The sequence below is a fragment of the Oncorhynchus mykiss genome, chromosome 20, assembly GCF_057628025.1.
Source record: "Oncorhynchus mykiss isolate SJ-2025 chromosome 20, ASM5762802v1, whole genome shotgun sequence".
Lineage (NCBI taxonomy): Eukaryota > Metazoa > Chordata > Actinopteri > Salmoniformes > Salmonidae > Oncorhynchus > Oncorhynchus mykiss.
Window position 1 is genome coordinate 20,244,947 of NC_143041.1, and position 21,342 is coordinate 20,266,288.

The 21,342-nt window shown below is 43.7% G+C and overlaps 1 pseudogene across 1 annotated transcript in view; it reads right to left on the reverse strand.

Moving 5' to 3' along the window:
• Positions 1–21,342, reverse strand: part of LOC110498749 (zinc transporter ZIP11-like) — a 155,166-nt pseudogene that overhangs the window by 38,173 nt on the left and 95,651 nt on the right. Inside the window, exon 5 of the transcript XR_016489369.1 lies at positions 18,917–19,099. The product of XR_016489369.1 is annotated as a zinc transporter ZIP11-like (transcript). The remainder of the gene's footprint in view (positions 1–18,916; positions 19,100–21,342) is intronic.

The following is a 21,342-nucleotide window of genomic DNA, read 5'->3' on the forward strand; positions in this document are numbered from 1 at the left end:
AGGGTCAAAAGCTACATGTTCTCTTCTGCCATCTAGTGTTAGTGAGAGGAACTTCATCCTTATCTCCGACTTCTCATTACTGCCTTCGAGGTGTGGATCGATGGACGAGTGGGTTATCTCTATTTAATCCTCCCTCTCTCACAGTCTGCAACTTTATCTCCTTTTCTCTTCCATCTTATCTCTTTTTTCGTTTCGCTTCCCATCTCTCTGTACACCTCCTCTATTACTCATCCCTCTCAATCTCCCTCAATATGAGTGAACGTGCAACGGACGAACGCTGACACACACAGCTCCTCAGTGTAGATTTACGGGTGGGTAAAACAGCCGAGGCAGAACTGAGCCATATCTTTCTCTCCCTCCCTCCCCCTTCCCACGGGCTTAGAGAAATAAACTCTTACAGGTCATGTAAGTGAATTAGAAAAAAGAGAGAGAAGGAGAACCAACTATGTCTCCCCCGGGCTCTGACAGGAGAGGGGGAGGAGGAGGTCACTGATATATTCGCACAGCTTGAAATACATGGTGTATTCAGATGAGCAGGCCTGTCGAAGCCATTACGGAGGAGCCCATTACAAACTCAGGCAGAGGGAGTAATACCTTCATTTGTTCCTGTATGGGACATTAGGAGGGGTGCTGTTTAGGGGAAGGAGGGTGGTGGTGGTGGTGGTGGGGGGGGTCAGTCTCTAGCTTCACAACGATGTGGTATAGACAAGGGGGTGGTCTATCCCATGTGGGAGCCAGGTTTAAGTAATCTGCTAGAGTAACGTACAGTGATTTCAGAATGTATTCATACCCCTTGACTTATTCCACGTTTTGTTGTGTTACCGCATGAATTCAAAATGGATGAAATAGATTTTTCGGTCAGACATCGACACAGAATAACCCATAATGACAAAGTGAAAACATGTTTTTGACATTTTTTTGCACATTTATTGAAATACCTCATTTACATACAGTTGAAGTCAGAAGTTTACATACACTTAGGTTGGAGTCATTCAAACTTGTTTTTCAACCAAATTTCTTGTCAACAAACTATAGTTTTGGCAAGTTGGTTAGGACATCAAACTTTGTGCGCAACACAAGTCATTTTTCCAACAATTGTTTACAGACAGATTATTTAACTTATAATTCACTGTATCACAATTCCAGTGGGTCAGAAGTTTACATACACTAAGTTGACTGTGCCTTTAAATAGCGTGGAAAATTCCAGAAAATGATGTCATGCCTATAGAAGCTTCTGATAGGCTAATTGACATCAATTGAGTCAATTGGAGGTGTACCTGTGAGTGTATTTCAAGGCCTACCTTCAAACTCAGTGCCTCTTTGCTTGACACCATGGGAAAATCAAAATAAATCAGCCAAGACTTCAGAATTTTTTTTTAGACCTCCACATCCTTGGGAGCAATTTCCAAATTCCTGAAGGCACCACGTTCATCTGAACAAACAATAAATAGTACGCAAGTATAAACAACATGGGACCACGCAGCCGTCGTTCTGCTCAGGAAGGAGACGTGTTCTGTCTCCTAGAGATGAACGTATTTTGGTGCAAAATGTGCAAATCAATTCCAGAACAACAGAAAAGGACCTCGTGAAGATGCTGGAGGAAACAGGTACAAAAGTATCTACATCCACAGTAAAAGTCCTATATCGACATAACCTGAAAGGGTGCTCAGCAAGGAACAAGCCTCTGCTCCAAAACCGCCATAAAAAAGCCAGACTACGGTTTGCAACCGCACATGGGGACAAAGATTGTACTTTTTGGAGAAATGTCCTCTGGTCTGATGAAATAAAAATAGAACTGTTTGGCCATTATGACCATCTTTATGTTTGGAGGAAAAAGAGGGTAGGCTTGCAAGCCGAAGAACACCATCCCAACCGTGAAGCACGGGGGTGGCAGCATCATGTTGTGGGGGTGCTTTGCTGCAGGAGGGACTGGTGCACTTCACAAAATAGATGGCATCATGAGGGAGGAAAATTACGTGGATATATTGAAGCAACATCTTAAGACATCAGTCAGGAAAATGGGTCTTCCAAATGGACAATGACCCCAAGTATACTTCCAAAGTTGTGGCAAAATGGCTTAAGGACAACAAAGTCAAGGTATTGGAGTGGCCATCACAAAGCCCTGACCTCAATCCTATTGAACATTTTTGGGCAGAACAGAAAAGGCGTGTGCGAGCAATGAAGCCTACAAACCTGACACAGTTACACCAGCTCTGTCAGGAGGAATGGGCCAAAATTCACCCAACTTATTGTGGGAAGCTTGTGGAAGGCTACCCGAAACGTTTGACTCAAGTTAAACAATTTAAAGGCAATGCTACCAAATACTAATTTAGTGTATGTAAACTTCTGACCCACTGTGAATGTGGTGAAAGAAATAGAAGCTGAAATAAGTATTTCTCTCTACTATTATTCTGACATTTCAGAACTTCCAGAGCTTCCAAATAGCAATTGTGAATAACAGAATTGGTCAGGAGCCCGTAAGACAGCTACTATACACAGCAGCTCCATCTTTTTTTGCTGACCAGTAGTCAAACCATGTAGTCAATGACCATCACACCATAACAATTCTGATTTGCAGGTTTGTGGTCTGAGTGTGTTATGACATATACAAAGCAGTGAGTGTCAAAATCTGTGTCAAAAGCTCCAGGGCCTTCTCTGTGTCTGGGAGATAGTTAACCTTTCATGAACTGATCCCTGGTGGTGCCTTTGGGAAGTTGTGTCGGGATGTCTCTTCTCCTCTGCCTGTCTTTTTCCTTTTCTCATGTGGGGCTAGACACACAGCAGAGCAGGCCGGTAGAGACCTTACGGCCCAGGTTTGGAGTGTGTGTGTACGTGCGTGTGTGTCTCTGTCTGCTGGCGGCCATGTCGTGACATCTCCGCTTGTTGTTTCATTCTGTTTCACACAAGGCAGTCGGCCCTGACATCATCCATTGTTAACAGACACTCCCCCTTCACCTCTTCCCCTCTCTTCTCTCCTCCACTCCCTCTTCCAACTCTTATCCCCTTTCTCCAAATATATGAATTCATCAAGACCTTCGAGGCCTAGGGTGCCTCGCTCCTTGGTAACAGCAACGCCAGATGCTCACCTACACACACCTTGCTGTGTGGGTGTTGTCGTTAAATGTTGCTAGTGAGTCATTCAACAAATGTACATCTTATCAAATGAGCTCAGCCGAGGTCCTGGAGGAACGGAAGGAAGGGAGGAGGAGGAACAGGAGGAGGAGGAGGAAGAAGAGAAAGACGAGGAGGAAGATGTGTACTATTCCTCCTCGTCTCTTTCCATCTCTCCAGGACCTAGTCCGAGCTCATTTGCTTCACCCGCGATAACATCTGCAAAATATGTGTACACGAACAATATAATTGGATTGATGGCGTTTGATGTGTCATACATGTCTACTCCTTGGAAAGGTACAAAGTTCAACTTCACTTAATAAAAGAAAGCCATTATGAATGTTATATTGTTTTTGTGCATCTCAGCAATCCTTACAACATATCTACATGCTCTGAGCTCAGGCACAACGAAGACAAACAGAATAAAAGTAACTTTGCTAATACAGCTACAGTGGGTATAGAAAGTCACCACCCCTTTCAAAATGTTCCCCTTTTGTTGCCTTAGAGCCTGAAATGAAAACACATAAAAATCCAAGTTAAAATAAAATAAATAAAAAAACGTTTTAAATAAAAATTAAAACAGTTTAATACCCTATTTGGATAAGTGAACACCCCCCTGAGTTAATACTTGGTGGAACCCCCTTTTGCTTGAAATACGGCCATGAGTCTCTTTGAATACGTCTCTATCTTTGCACACCTAGACTGTGCAACATTTGCCCATTCCTCCTTGCAGAATTGTAAATGAAATCTTCTAATTTTTCTAAGGGGGGGTTCACTTATCCAAATACGGTGTTTCACTGTTTCACTTTTAGCTAATTTTCAGAGTTTTTTATATATATTTTTTTCTCAATTATATTCTGGGTTACTGTGAGTAAATAAAGTTTAATTTCATGTGCTTTCATTTCAGGCTGTAAGGCAACAAAAGGTGAACATTTTGAAAGGGGGTGGTGGCTTAGTTAATTAGTTTGCAGTATTATAAGATTACAGTGGGCATAATCTTATAATACTGCAAACTAATTAACTAATCAGAGATAAGTGTGTGCGAGTGACTGTGGAGGCTAAGTTTGCATGACTGACATTAAAAAGCATCCAGTCGATTATTTTATTGTTATTTGTCCCCCATTCTCTTTGAAAATAGCACTATCACTAGGCTATCATAACAATGTCACGCTGTCACCATGAAGTGTCAGAAAATGCCATCGAGCTGTCCTACTGCTGTCATTATTCTATTATGGCGCTGTCTCCTGTCTCTACATAATCATTGCTGACAAGGTCAGAATGATGACAGAAATATCAATAGATCATTTAATTGCCAGGTAAGAGGTTGGTCCCTGTGGTACAAAAGTCTGGAGTTGGCAAAGAAGTGTGAAGTGAAGAAAACTCTTGACTCGCTGGTTTGCATACAACATCTCTAATTAGATAGACAGTCGGAGAGAAGGAAAGAAGCCGTCAAACAGACAAGTGCATTTTCAAAGCGGTAGAGAAACATTTCCCTTAATGGGCAATAGGCCATTCTAGGCATGTTCAAAGGGCTGATGTAGCCGAGCAAAGATGCATATGGACTAAATGCCCTAATGCATCAACTCTGAGGGACACACAGGTAACTAATCCTGAAAAAGAATGACATATGGTTTCCTCCCAGCTCTCAGCACGTTGAGCCCTAGAGATAATGAACAACTACTTTTCCAGGGAGAAGAAGTTTAATTACCATTCCTGTTCCCAGTATTGGGAGGGAAGCACATGTGGATAGAGAGAGAGAGGGGGGAGGGGGGGGGGGAACGGGAGAGATGTACAAAAACACACTCAGCCATGTATAGTAACTAACTCTGTTTTTGTCTTCCTGCGTCTTCTCTGTAGGGAAATAATAAACATGTTTCCATGTTCACACTAGCCAAGCTGTAGCTAATTGATGTGGGAATTGATGTGTGCCAGCGAGGGGCCTGGATCCTTCATCCAGGATTTCGCACAAGGCCTGCACTATCAGAATAGCTTATCAAATCAAATCTTATTGGTCACATACACAAATTCTAGCAGATGCCAGGTGTAATAGCATGGCAGGTGTAGCAAAATGCTTGTGTTCCTAGCTCCAACAGTGAAGTACTATCTAACAATTCACAACAATACACACAAATCAAAAAGTTAAAGAATTCATTTAGAAATATAGAAATATTAGGACGAGCAATGTAGGAGTGACATTGACAAAAATACAGTGGAATAGAATACAGTATATACAAATGAAATGAGTAAAGCAGTATGAAAACATTATTAAAGTAACCAGTGATTCCATGTCTATGTTTACGGGGCAGCAGTCTCTAAGATGCAGGGTTGAGTAACCGGGTGGTAGGCGGCTAGTGATGACTATTGAACAGAGTGGTGGCTTTGAGATAGAAGCTGTTTTTCAGACTCTCTGTCCCAGCTTTGATGCATCTGTACTGACCTCGCCTTCTGGATGGTAGTGAGCAGGCCATGGCTTGATGAGCTTGATGATCTTTTTGGCCTTCCTGTGACATTGGGTGCTGTAGGTGTCCTGGAGGGCAGGCAGTGTGCCCCCGGTGATACGTCTCCACCCTCTGGAGAGCCCTGAGGTTGCAGACAGTACAGCTGCCATACCAGGTGGTGATACAGTCCGACAGGATGCTCTCAATTGTGCATCTGTAAAAGTTAGGGGCCTAGACTAATTTCTTCAGCCTCCTGTGGTGAAAGAGGCGCTGTTGAGCCTTCTTCCCAACACGGTCTGTGTGGGTGGATCATTTCAGATTGTCAGTGATGCCGAGTGGCCCATCAGGAAGTAAAGGACCCAGTTGCACAGGGCTGGGATAAGATCCAGGGCCCCGAGGTTAATGATGAGCTTGGAGGGTACTATGGTGGAGGGTACTATAGTCAATGAACAGCATTCTTACATTAAATTTTTTTTTTTAACCTTTATTTAACTAGGCAAGTCAGTTAAAGAACACATTCTTATTTTCAATGGTAGCCTAGGAACAGTGGGTTAACTGCCTGTTCAGGGGCAGAACGACAGATTTGTACCATGTCAGCTTGGGGATTTGAACTTGCAACCTTCTGGTTACTAGTTCAACGCTCTAACCACTAGGCTACCATGCCGCCCCAGGTGTTCCTCTTGACCAGATGGGATAGGGCAGTGTGCAGTCCGATGGTGATTGCATCGTCTGTGGATCTATTTTGTCAGTATGCAAATTGAAGTAGGTCTAGGGTGTCAGGTAAGGTAGAGGTGATATGATCCCTAACTAGCCTTTCAAAGCATTTCATGAAGACAGAAGTTGAATTGAGATTCCACTTTGTCACTGAAACGTTTGCTTGTTTGATTGACTTACGGAGGGAATAACTACGCTGTTTGTATTCAACCAAATTCCCAGTCACCTTGCCAGGGTTAAATGTGGTGGTTCATGCATTCACTTTTGTGCGAATGCTGACCATCTATCCACAGTTTCTGGTTTGGATAGGTCTTAATAGTCACAGTGGGAACAACATCCCCTATACACTTACTGATGAATTCAGTTACCGTTTCCGTGTATACTCATTGGCTACACGGAACAAATCCCAGTCTGCATGATCAAAACAATCTTTGATGCATGGTTTCTGATTGGGTCAGACCAGCATTGAATAGATCGTTGCACAGGTATTTCCTGTTGGAGTTTCTGACTATAGGAAGGGAGGAGCAAAATTGTGATCTGATTAGCAGAAGGGAGGCAAGGGACTTTCAGGCATCCCGGAAGGGAGAGTGGTCAAATTCTTTCCAGCGCGAGTACTACAGTCAATGTGTTGATAGAACTTTGGTGGCGTTTTCCTAAAATTTGATTGGTTAAAATCCCCAGCTACAATAAATGGGGCCTCAGGATATGTGGTTTCCAGTTTGCACAAAGTCCAATGTATTTCCTTGAGGGCCATCGTGCTATCGGCTTGAGGGTGAATACACACAGCTGTGACTATAACCGCAGATAACTGTCTTGGGAGGTAATATGGTCAGCATTTGATTGTGAGGTATTGCTTATTGTTTTATTTCACTGTAGAGCCCTCAGACCAGCTCAACATGCCTTAGATAGCTCTTTTGTCCCACCCCCACACATGCAGAGACCTCACCTGGCTTAACTGGTGCCTCCGGAGACTAAACATTGTCACTCAACGCCAAGGTTTACCTCCACTGTACTCACATCCTACCATACCATTGTCTGTACGTTATGCCCTGAATCTATTCTACCACGCGCAGAAATCTGCTCCTTTAACTCTGTTCCGAACGCACTAGACGACCAGTTCTTATAGCCTTTAGCTGGACCCTTAACCTACTTCTCCTCGGTTCCTCTGGTGATGTAGAGGTTAACCCAGGCCCTGTAGCCCCCAGTTCCGCTCCTATTCCTCAGGAGCTCTCATTTGTTGACTTCTGTAACCGTAAAAGCCTTGGTTTCTTGCATGTTAACATCAGAAGCCTCATCCCTAAGTTTGTTTTATTCACTGCTTTAGCACAATCCGCCAACCCTGATGTCCTAGCTGTCTGAGGGGGTGGAGTTGCAATCTACTGCAGAGATAGTCTGCAGAGTTCTGCATTGCTATCCAGGTCTGTGCCCAAACAGTTCGAGCTTCTACATTTAAAAATTCACCTTTCCAGAAATACGTCTCTCACTGTTGCAGCTTGTTAAAGACCCCCTCAGCCCCCAGCTGTGCCCTGGACACCATGTGTGAATTAATTGCCCCGAGTTCATACTGTTAAATGACCTAAACTGGGACATGCTTAACACCCAGGCCTTCCTAAAATCTAAGCTAGATACCCTCAATGTCACACAAATCATCAAGGAACCTACCAGGTAAACCCTAAATCCGTAAACACGGGCACCCTCATAGAAATCATCCTGACCAACCTATCCTCTTTAAATACACCTCAGCTGTCTTTAATCAGGATCTCAGCGATCACTGCCTCATTGCCTGCGTGCATACTTGGTCTGCGGCCAAACGATCACCCCTCATCACTGTCAAACGCTCCCTAAAACACATCAGAGAGCATGGCTTTTCTAATCGACCTGGCCCGGGTTTCCTGGAAGGATATTGACCTCATTCCGTCAGTAGAGGATGCCTGGTTATTCTTTAAAAGTTTCTTCCTCACCATCTTAAAAAAGCATGCCCCGTTCAAAAATTGTAGAATTAAGAACAGATATAGCCCCTGGTTCACTCCAGACTTGACTTCCCTTGACCAGCACAAACACATCCTGTGGTGTACTGCATTAGCATCGAATAGCCCCCACGATATGCAACTTTTCAGGGAAGTTAGGAACCAATATACACAGGCAGTTAGGAAATCAAAGGCTAACAGAAATTTGCATCCTGTAGCACAAACTCCAAAAAGTTCTGGGACACTGTAAAGACCATGGAGAATAAGAGTACCTCCTTCCTCCCAGCTGCCCACTGCACTGAGGCTAGGAAACACTGTCACCATCGAAAAATCTACGATAATCGAGAATTTCAATAAGCATTTTTCTATGGCTAGCCATGAATTTATACATGGCTACCCCTACCCCGGTCAACAGCTCTGTACCCCCCCACAGCAACTTGCCCAAGCCTCCCCCATTTCACCCAAATCCAGATAGCTGATGTTCTGAAAGAGCTGCAAAATCTGGACCACCACAAATCAGCTGGGCTAGACAATCTGGACCCCCTCTTTCTAAAATTAGCCACCACAATGGTTGCAAACCCTAATAATAGCCTGTTCAACCTCCCTTTTGTATTGTCTGAGATCCCTAAAGATTGGAAAGCTGCCCCGGTCATCCCCCTCTTCAAAGGGGGAGACACTCTAGACCCAAACTTTTACAGACCTATATCTATCCTACCCTGCCTTTCTGATAAGAGAATTTTGTTCTCCAGGTTCATAACCCAATTTAATTGTGATTACTCAGTCTGCTTATTCGGGATTTGTAAGATACTGATAGAAATGAAACAGACGGAGGCCCAGCTAAATAGTCAAAAAGGTTTATTCACGGAACGTTCTGAAGTCAAGAATACAAATCAATTAATTTTTAGACTGACTTCTCACGCCCACACACATACGCACACAAATACACACACACATAGGCACACACTGTCTGTCTCACTTCCCAGCCGACAGAGATAGTGACTTTGTCCTTGAGACGTACTCCCCGTTCTCTCCCAAATCTCTAGTCAGGTCGGCACCAAGCTCAGACAGTCTGTGTTTATAATACCATAAAGACATATTGTCTATACCCTAATTCTGACTTGGTGCTACACATTTATTGATTATGATTTTATACATTCTAATCAATTCCATACAATTATATGTTTCAGGGCGGAAAATTCTTATCATTCAATTAACAGACAATTCTCACCAATCACTTTCTAAAGTCTTCGAAAGCCAAGTTAACTAACAGATCACCGACCATTTTGAATCCCACCGTATCTTCTCCGCTATGCAATCTGGTTTCCGAACGGGTCATGGGTGCACCCCTCAGCCACGCTCAAGGTCCTAAACAATATCATAACCTCCATCCATAAAAGACAATACTGTGCAGCCGTCTTCATTGACCTGGCCAAGGCTTTCGAATTAACATACTCAATCGCCTTGATTTCTTAAATGACTGCCTCGCCTGGTTCAACAACTACTTCTCAGATAGAGTTCAGTGTGTCAAATCGGAGGGCCTGTTGTCCGGACCTCTGGGGGTGCCACAGGGTTAAATTCTCGGGCCGACTCTTTCCTCCGTATATATCAATGATGTCGCTCTTGCTGCGGATGATTCTCTGATCCACCTCTACGCAGACGACACCATTCTGTATACATCTGGCCCTTCTTTGGACACTGTGTTAACAAACCTCCAAACAAGCTTCAATGCCTTACAACACTCCTTCTGTGGCCTCCAACTGCTCTTAAATGCTAGTAAAACTAAAAGCATGCTCTTCGACCGATTGCTGCCTGCACCCGCCCGCCCGACTAACATCTCTACTCTGGACAGTTCTGACTTAGAATATGTGGACAACTACAAATACCTAGGTGTCTGGTTAGACTGTAAACTCTCCTTCCAGACTCACATTAAGCATCTCCAATCCAAACTGAAATCTAGAATCGGCTTCCTATTTTGCAATAAAGCCTCCTTCACTCATGCTGCCAAACAAACCCTTGTAAAACTGACTAGCCTACCGATCCTTGACTTCAGCGATGTCACTTACAAAATAGCCTCCAACACTCTACTCAGCAAATTGGATGTAGTCCATCACAGTGCCATCCAATTTGTCACTAAAGCCCCATATACTGCCCACCACTGCGACCTGTATGCTCTCGTTGGCTGGCCCTTGCTACATATCCGTCGCCAATCCCACTGGCTCCAGGTCATCTATAAGTCTTTGCTAGGTAAAGCTCCGCCTTATCTCAGCTCACTGGTCACCATAGCATCACCTGCAAACTGCAAAAGTCACTGAAGCTGGAGACTTATATCTCCCTCACGAACAATAAGCATCAGCTGTCAGAACAGATTTCCGATCACTGCATCTGTACACAGCCCATCTGTAAATAGCCCACAAACTACCTCATCCCCATAGTTATTTTTCTGCTATTTTGTACCCAAGTATCTCAACTTGCACATCATCAACTGCACATCAATTACTCCAGTGTTAATGCTAAATTGTAATTACTTCACCACTATGGCCTATGTATTGCCTTACCTCCCTAATCTTACTACATTTGCACATACTGTATATAGATTTGTCTATTGTGTTAATGACTGTACGTTTGTTTATTCCATGTGTAACTCTGTGTTGTTTGTGTCACACTGCTTTGCTTTATCTTGGCCAGTGTAATGATCTTTGTCTTCATCGGATGAGGAGTAGGAAGGATTGGACCAAAACGCAGCGTGTCCATGATATTTATTTTAGCAGAACACGAAAATACAAAATAACCAAGTGAATGTAAGAAATGAAAATCAAAACAGCCCTGAAAGGTGAAACCACAATACTGGAAACAACTACCCACAAACACCAAGTGGGAAAAGGCTACCTAAGTATGGTTCTCAATCAGAGACAACGATAGACAGCTGCCGCTGATTGGGAACCATACCAAGGCCAAACACATAGAAAAGAAAACATAGAAAAACAACATAGAATGCCCACCCCAACTCACGCCCTGACCAAACCAAAAAAGAGACAGAAAAAAGGAACTAAGGTCAGGGCGTGACAGCCAGGTCACAGTTGTAAATGAGAACTTGTTCTCAACTGGCCTACCTGGTTAAATAAAGGTGAAATAAAATGTTTATCTTAATAATAATAATCTAGGTCGGGTGAACAAAGGGACTTGAGTCTCTGTACGTTATCACAATCACACTATCATGAAACATACACCCCCTCCTTTCTTCTGCCTGTAGAGATCTTTATTCCTGTCAGTGTGATGTACTGAGAACCCTGTGGTTTAGATCTTATCTGTCGGAAAGATATCAGTTTGTCTCTGTGAATGGTTTGTCCTCTGACAAATCAACTGTAAATGTCGGTGTTCCTCAAGGTTCCGTTTTAGGACCACTATTGTTTTCACTATATATTTTACCTCTTGGGGATGTCATTCGAAAACATAATGTTAACTTTCACTGCTATGCGGATGACACACAGCTGTACATTTCAATGAAACATGGTGAAGCACCAAAATTGCCCTCGCTAGAAGCCTGTGTTTCAGACATAAGGAGGTGGATGGCTGCAAACTTTCTACTTTTAAACTCGGACAAAACAGAGATCTTGTTCTAGGTCCCAAGAAACAAAGAGATCTTCTGTTGAATCTGACCATTAATATTAATGGTTATACAGTCGTCTCAAATAAAACTGTGGAAGGACCTCTAGGTTACTCTGGACCCTGATCTCTCTTTTGACGAACATATCAAAACTGTTTCAAGGACAGCTTTTTTCCATCTATGTAACATTGCAAAAATCAGAAACTTTCTGTCCAAAAATTATGCGGAAAAATGAATCCATGCTTTTGTTACTTCTAGGTTAGACTACTCTACTTTCCGGCTACCCGGATAAAGCACTAAATAAACTTTGGTTAGTGTTAAATACGGCTGCTAGAATCCTGATAAGAACCAAAAAATGTGATCATATTACTCCAGTGCTAGCCTCCCTACACTGGCTTCCTGTCAAGGCAAGGGCTGATTTCAAGGTTTTACTGCTAACCTACAAAGCATTACATGGGCTTGCTCCTACCTATCTCTCTGATTTGGTCCTGCTGTACATACCTACACGTACGCTACAGTCACAAGATGCAGGCCTCCTAATTGTCCCTAGAATTTCTAAGCAAACAGCTGGAGGCAGGGCTTTCTCCGATAGAGCTCCGTTTTATGGAATGGTCTGCCTACCCGTGTGAGAGACGCAAACTCGGTCTCAACCTTTAAGTCATTACTGAAGACTCATCTCTTCAGTGGGTCATATGATTGAGTGTAGTCTGGCCAAGGAGTGTGAAGGTGAACGGAAAGGCTCTGGAGCAACAAACCGCCCTTGCTGTCTCTGCCTGGCCGGTTCCCCTCTTTCCACTGGGATTCTCTGCCTCTAACCCTATTACAGGGGCTGAGTCACTGGCTTACTGGTGCTCTTTCATGCCGTCCCTAGGAGTGGTGCGTCACTTGAGTGGGTTGAGTCACTGATGTGATCTTCCTGTCTGAGTTGGCGCCCTCCCCCCTTGGTTTGTGCCATGGCGGAGATCTTTGTGGGCTCTACTCGGCCTTGTCTCAGGATGGTAAGTTGGTGGTTGAAGATATTCCTATAGTGGTGTGGGGGCTGTGCTTTGGAAAAGTGGGTGGGGTTATATCCTTCCTGTTTGGTCCTGTCCGGATGGGGCCACAGTGTCTCCTGACCCCTCCTATCTCAGTCTCCAGTATTTATGCTGCAGGACTTGTGTCGGGGGGCTAGGGGCAGTTTGTTATATCTGGAGAACTTATCCTGTCTTATCCAGTGTCCTGTGTGAATTTAAGTATGCTCTCTCTAATTCTCTCTTTCTTTCTCTCTCTCGGAGGACCCAAGCCCTAGGACCATGCCTCAGGACTACCTGGCATGGTGACTCCTTGCTGTCCCCAGTCCACCAGGCCGTGCTGCTGCTCCAGTTTCAACTGTTCTGCCTGCGGCTATGGAATCCTGACCTGTTCACCTGACGTGCTACCTGTCCCAGACCTATTATTTGACCATGCTGGTCATTTATGAACATTTGAACATCTTGGCCATGTTCTGTTATAATCTCCACCCGGCACAGCCAGGACTGGCCACCCCTCATAGCCTGGTTCCTCTCCAGGTTTCTTCCTAGGTTTTGGCCTTTCAAGGGAGTTTTTCCTAGCCAACGTGCTTCAACACCTGCATTGCTTGCTGTTTGGGGTTTTAGGCTGGGTTTCTGTACAGCACTTTGAGATATCAGCTGATGTACGAAGGGCAATATAAATAAATTTGATTTGATTTGAACCCGGCTGGCTGTATGGACGGGGACAGTATATCTGGAGAGAGCCATGACTCTGTGAAACAGAGTATGTTACAGTCCCTGATGTCTCTCTGAAGGGATATCCTTACCCTGAGCTTGACTACTTTATAGTCAACAGAGACTGAACATTAGCAAGGAATATACTGGGAAGCTGCTTATACACACATGTGTGCAGTTGAAGTCGGAAGTTTACATACACCTTAGCCAAATACATTTCAACTCAGTTTTTCACAATTCCTGACATTTAATCCTTGTAAAAAAATCCCTGTTTTAGGTCAGTTAGGATCACCACTTCATTTTAAGAATGTGAAATGTCAGAATAATAGTAGAGGGAATTGTTTATTTCAGCTTTTATTTCTTTCATCACATTCACAGTGGGTCAGAAGTTTACATACGCTCAATTAGTATTTGGTAACCTTGCCTTTAAATTGTTTAACATGGGTCAAACGTTTCGGGTCTGCTTTCTGAGGATTAGGATTGAGGTCAGGGCTTTGTGATGACCACTCCAATACCTTGACTTTGTTGTCCTTTTTGCCAGAACTTTGGAAGTACGCTTGGGGTCATTGTCCATTTGGAAGACCCATTTGAGACCAAGCTTTAACTTCCTGACTAATGTCTTGAGATGTTGCTTCAATATATCCACATCATTTTCCATCCTCATGCTGCCATCCATTTTGTGAAGTGCACCAGTCCCTCCTTCAGCAATGCACCCCCACAACATGATGCTGCCATCCCCGTGTTTCACGGTTGGGATGGTGTTCTTCGGCTTGCAAGCATACCCCTTTTTCCTCCAAACATAACGATGGTCATTATGGCCAAACAGTTCTATTTTGTTTCATCAGACCAGAGGACATTTCTCCAGAAAGTATGATCTTTGTCCCCATGTGCAGTTGCAAACCGTAGTCTGGCTATTTTATGGGGGTTTTGGAGCAGAGGCTTCTTCCTTACTGAGCGCCCTTTCAGGTTATGTCGATATAGGACTTTTGTACCTGTTTCCTCCAGCATCTTCACAAGGTCCTTTTCTGTTGTTCTGGGATTGGTTTGAACTTTTTTCACCAAAGTACGTCCATCTCTAGAAGACAGAACGCGTCTCCTTCCTGAGTGGTATGACGGCTGCGTGGTCCCATGGTGTTTATACTTGCATACTATTGTTTGTACAGATGGACGTGGTACCTTCAGGCGTTTGGAAATTGCTCCCAAGGATGAACCAGACTTATGGAGGTCTACAATTTTTTTTCTGAGGTCTTGGATGATTTCTTTTGATTTTTCCATGTCAAGCAAAGAGGCATTGAGTTTGAAGGTAGGCCTTGAAATACATCCACAGGTACACCTCCAATTGACTCAAATGATGTCAATTAGCCTATCAAAAGCTTCTATAGCCATGGCATAATTTTCTGGCATTTCCAAGCTGTCTAAAGGCACAGTCAACTTAGTGTATGTAACCTTCTGACCCACTGGAATTGTGATACAGTGAATTATAAGTTAAATAATCTGTCTGTAAACAATTGTTGGAAAAATTACTTGTGTCATGCACAAAGTAGATGTCCTAACCGACTTGCCAAAACTATAGTTTGTTAACAAGACATTAGTTAAGTGGTTGAAAAATAGGTTTTAATGACTCCAACCTAAGTGTATGTAAACTTCTGACTTTAACTGTATGTGCATGGTCAGGCACAGATGCACTCACACCCATACACACATGCACATCTATGCTCAAGCAGACACACACACACAGTCAGCATGGAAAACAAGAGGTGTAGAGGAACACGAGAGAGAATGCTCAGGGAAACAACTAAAGGAAGAAAAACTATTTAGATCCAATATAAATTACCTTCCAAACAATCTGTATCGAAGTATGTCCCTTTCAGTGTCAAGCACAGAGTAAACATGGAATCATTGCTTGGCGATAAAAAAGAAGAAGAGACTATACACCTCAAAGGGCTAAATGCCAAAAGCTCTTATAAACATGAGTGCAGATTAAGCTGAGCAATGAGGCTTTAAAGAAAAGGCCACAGGCCCAGAGGACAAGCCTACAGCCAACCACGGTTGAGCATCGCCAGAAGGGGGGCTTTGTTTGGTCCACTGAGCCTGGGGCAGAGCCTGGAGCTGGGCCATTGGACCAGAACGAGCTCATATGTACTCATCCTCTCATCCTCTATCTGTGTTGTCCCCTTCATTTTGCTCTCTCACTTCCTTCATCTGGGGGGCTAGGGGTTGTTTGTGTATACTGTATGGGTGTATGCGTGTGTGTGCCTGCGTCCGTGCGTGTGTGTGTGGGATCCGTGTCCCCAACCGCTAGTGACCTCTCAGGGGGACTGTAATTCAGCTGTCAATCGCACAGTCAAATGTGTTGCACACCTTGTTGGTTAAGCCAGAGAAAAGGCTTGGTAGTGCTCTGTGGCTTGCCAAGCTTTTATCATGTAAATGTGACACACACACAGTCAATTCTCAGGGGAGGACAGGGACAGTCAGAGACAGCAGCATGGCTTGGAGGGCTCAATGTGGGGAAGCTTAACAGTGGACTGGTGAATGGCTCAGTGGGCTGACTACTGGTAACTAATAAGCCTAGGGAGGTTTCTGTGTTGTGGTTCAGATCAGTCCAGTCCACACCAGCCGAGATCAGGAAACATTATACGATGTGTGTGTGTGTGTGTGTGTGTGTGTGTGTGTGTGTGTGTGTGTGTGTGTGTGTGTGTGTGTGTGTGTATCCATCCATCCATCCATCCATCCATCTCCACAATTATGTCTATTGGGAAATGTAAATATTGATGATCTATATCAGAGGAAGTTTTGTCGTCCAGGTCTAATTGCTATTTATGTTGATTTTTTTGGTTGTTGAAGTGACTGGTAGCAGGTATACATAAATACTTATGGTAATATATACATGTAAACACAAGTAATAGTGACCAGTAGCAGGATAGATGCTGTACATACTAATGCTAATGGGAATGAATAATCAATGAACAGCGGCGTAATGGTAGTAATACATCTAGTCAATAATCATTGATGACCAGAGAAGCATGATGATGGCTCTGGGAGAGAAGACTGGGGTCCAGTAGTACATTTGTATGCATTCTAATGCTATCACGCTAATCCTCAGTAAGTTAAATTATGCCTTTGAGTGCTCCCATACCTGTCAGCTTTGAACTGTTGATTGATTACATTTTCCCTGTCCCTGATCCAACACGATTACCAGACACACACACACACACACACACAATCTTGTATAACTGACCTTGTGGGGACACTCAATTCAGTCCCATTCAAAATCCTATTTTCCCCGAAACCCAACCTTAACCCTAAAGCTAACCTTATCTCCTAACCCTAACCCTAAAACTAACCCTAGCTCCGAACCTTAACACTAATTCTAACCTTAACCCTAAACCCCCTAGAAATTGCATTTGACCGTGTGTGGAAGAACAAAATGTCGTCAGTTGGTCAAATGTTTTGTTTGTTTACTATTCTTGTGGGGACTTCAGTTGAAGTCGGAAGTTTACATATACCTTAGCCAAATACATTTAAACTCAGTTTTTCACAATTCCGGACACTTAATCCTAGTAAAAATTCCCTGTCTTAGGTCAGTAAGGATCACCACTTCCAGACTCCGACAAAATTGAAACTAAATTGACGCCTTGTAGCATGCATGGCCTTGTCATGATAACATTGAGATATACCAGTCTGTATGTGTATTGTAATTGTCAATACGTTCTGTTTCAAATGACTACATTTCACCAGCGCTGATATCCCGCCCCCCCCAATAAAAACTGCACTGAATTGACGCCTTGTAACATGGCCTTGTCATGCTAACATTAAGATATACCAGGTAAAGTATGTGTCTGTCTAGTCTATAACGCATTGTTGCTATGCGTGCTGATTCAGATGACTGTATTTCACCAGCCATGATATCACAGACGGTACATGTCACCGATTCGTATGGATGTGCGTTCATCCGCACATCCTGGAAAACACTGGCGTTAAAACACTGACGTGAAATTCCTCCTAGGTACAGATCTAGCTTCCCCTCCCCCAACCATAACCTTAACCATTAGCGTTGAAAATGTAAAACTGACCCAAGATCAGCGTGTAGGGGCAACTTCACTCGACACTGTCATTAAACTATGCACATCTGTTCACGTGGAGTTAAGCTAGACTGCCTGTGAACACAGGAATCAATTAAACTTCTCGCTCTGACTTTTTCCTCCAATTAAAAGGACCACACCTTGGGGAGAGGCCATCGATTAGGTAACTATGTTTTGTACATTGAATTAATGGACTGTTTTTTTTTTGTTCTCATCCATATTTCACTAACACATGTGGAGTGACACAGGGATGCTCCTGCATCCTAAGCCTGTACCACTCTTACGACCACGGATCACACTCTCCCCCCTGAAACCTCTGAAAAACACTGCTATCGCTTCTCCCAGTTGGTGCAGGCTTAAGCTCATTTCGGTAAAAACACATATAGGCGCAGAGTTTCCTCGACAAGCAGGGGATGCCTAGCGGTAAGTGCATAGCCCCTTCAGGAAATCACAACTCATCCTCATCAATACTCCATCATCAGTCAGACGAGTAGGATTGGGCGGTATCCAGATGTTCACATCATCATTACCGTCCTTCTCTCATCCCGGGATCTCAGTTTCATTACCGTTTTAGTACACAAGGCGGTGGTGTTATAAACACAAAAAGCCCATTGGCCTCCTTATTAAGTCAACCACTTACTTACCTAACTAGCAAGTTAAACCAAATGCACAGCTGGACTCACCAGCTCCCGCTTTCTCCCGTTGTGCTTTTTTACAAACAAACACGTGACTGGGTCAACAGTTCTGCGGAACTACTGTAAGCTTCATAATGTAAGATAACGTAGTGCACAAGTTGACTGCAGGTATTAACTTAAAAAGTATCTACAAATATTCAAATTGTTTGAAAAACCTCAAAGACATTGTTTTGATTATATCGGAAAAAACATCCCGTGGCTTATTCCAAATACCCCGGTATACGGTATATACAGTGTACTGCCCAAGCCTACCAACTAGAGGAGGAAGCTAGAGCAAATGGTGTGTTGGCTCTTCAAAATCACCGCTACAGATATATCTTTAGCTATACTAAAATGACCCCTACCCACTACTCCCTCTGAGAGGATTGCTGAGGTGTAGCTTCAGCAATATGGGGAAAATTCCACAAAGGGAATCAGCCTGTTACCATATTACTGTGCCTTAAGAACCTAACCTATCCAATTCAGATGTCGATGAAAAGACTAGGGAAATATAATAGGGGCTAGGATCTAGAAGTTAGGGTGCAGGGGTTAGTTTGGGACTGAGCAACACAGACTGGGCTATGTTGGGGTCGTCTTCTCACCTGGGATGTTGTGGATGGTGATGGCCAGGATCAGGAGGACGATGCGCCTCCAGCTGCTTCCTGTTTGCCCTGCCCCATCCTGTTGCCGACTGCCCACTTCCTGTCCCTCGGAGTCTGAAGAGCCAGCATCGGCGTAGGGGCCTTTCCTCCTTTGGTACACGTCTCCTCCGTTCTCAAGCTTATCTGTAAGGAAGAGAAGACCACATTCAGATAACATTCCTACAACACACTGCGCTTGCCAATCAAGCAATCTTTTAGATTAGAATACGATTAAGCAATGTTAGAAGACGATTAAGCACTGGTAACCATTATTTCCGCAAATGGTATCTAATGAAAAGTCCAAGTGAGACAGAGGTCTGATGAGAAGCTGATGATTATGGTCATCATCACTTGCATTACGTTTTCAGTGTAAAGGCATGAGCACAATTCCATTATTTAGCTAACTGTAACAATTTTCAAACAGCATGAATTTAATGTCATGAAATCTCAGTTAATTAACTAAAACAATTGCATTGCGGCAATTGTCTGCTTGAATCAGCATGAACAATACACAAAGAGAACGGCACTGGAAATGATCAAATGACTGCAAACGATTGTTCAATTCTTCTACACAAGAATAATGAGTGCGTCAATGCAATTAGCAAGAACAAATTGAACAATCTACTTTAAATTCAGAGAGTAAAGTGACTGCACGCTCTGGACACGACTAAATGATGACAATACAACTATTAATGCTGGTACATATGAAGAAGTGTATTGCTGTAGTTATTTTGGTTGTTTCATTCTTGTCTTTGCTTCAATAACAAATCTCACCAGATAGGGTCTGCTGTATGGTCGGGATATCTCCCCAAGGGTTATCCCTCTAACTCCCTGACCCTGTGACTCTGCAGTGAGGTCGCCAGTATGATAAGGGACTTTAAGCCAATTTGCAAAATGGTTTCAACAGTGTGTTGGTATACTCTTTGATGTTTGTCTTAGACATTTTGTATTACGAAAAGTGGGAATGTAATAATTTGTCATACAGGGAAAAGTTTGGATTTCCTGAATCAGAAATGCCTTAAACTGTTGTTTTGGTCTGTCCTCTCTCGAAGTTATGGCGATAGTGATGACAGATGATATCTAGATGCATGGAAGGGATAATTCGACCAAGAACAGTGTGAGCCTCACCCCCTCTAACAAGCTGAAGTAATGGCGACAATGGCGTTCATTACGGCCCTGTCCTTCAAAACTTCTACTTGAAGCTGAGTGTGGCATGTCCTGAGACCGTCCACGTGAAGTGAGCATGGAGAGAGACCACGCCCAAACTCCTCTCATGCTGCTGATGCACTGGTCGGAAAATGGACAAGACAGAATGGACTGTACGGAATGGTGGTGGAAGCTCAGGTGAGAGATGAATTTGCTTGGGAAAATCAGATTATTCCCCAGATATTGAAATCGGGACATTATCGAAGGCATCCGCTTTGACAGGCATGAGTTACATGTGTGCCATTGTGAGGATGAACGGTAATGCTATCTGAAGAAGAAAATGAAGAGACGCCAGAAGAATGAGTGCCCGGAAGGAAGCGAGGATAAAAAAAGTGAGGATAAAAGTTGATAAACTTTCAAAGCAGAATTACTTTCCTGTTGTTCCTCAACTGTAGTGTATGATACATCCTTTTCTAGCTCTGAGTCTCTACTTTTATCCAATGTAAAAATAAAAATAAACACCATTTCACATTTTGCTACATAAGACCGAATCGAGCCGGTCGGTCACATGTAGAGGCGACTATGGAAGTTAAGTAGAACGTCACACATACCCAGATCATGGTGGGAGTAGCAGAGATAGTGTTGTAATTTCAGACACTATTGTCAACTTTCTTTCTTTTAAATTTTTGTATTTATTTTTTTAACCCCTTTTTCTCCCTAATTTCGTGGTATCCAATTTTTAGTAGCTACTATCTTGTCTCATCGCTACAACTCCCGTACAGGCTCGGGAGAGACGAAGGTTGAAAGTCATGCGTCCTCTGATACACAACCCAACCAAGCCGCACTGCTTCTTAACACAGCGCGCATCCAACCCGGAAGCCAGCCGCACCAATGTGTCGAAGGAAACACCGTGCACCTGGCAACCTTGGTTAGCGTGCACTGCACCTGACCCGCCACAGGAGTCGCTGGTGCGCGATGAGACAAGGATATCCCTACCGGCCAAGCCCTCCCTAACCCGGACGACGCTAGGCCAATTGTGCGTCGCCCCACGGACCTCCCGGTTGCGGCCGGTTACGACAGAGCCTGGGCGCAAACCCAGAGTCGCTGCAGTACAGCCACTATTGTCAACTTTCAGTGAGGGGTTCATCCAAGAAGGTAAAACACTTGTAAGACTAGCTATAGATCCCTGTGTACAGGAGGTCACCTCACCGGAAGGGAAGTTCGCTGTAATAATAGCATAG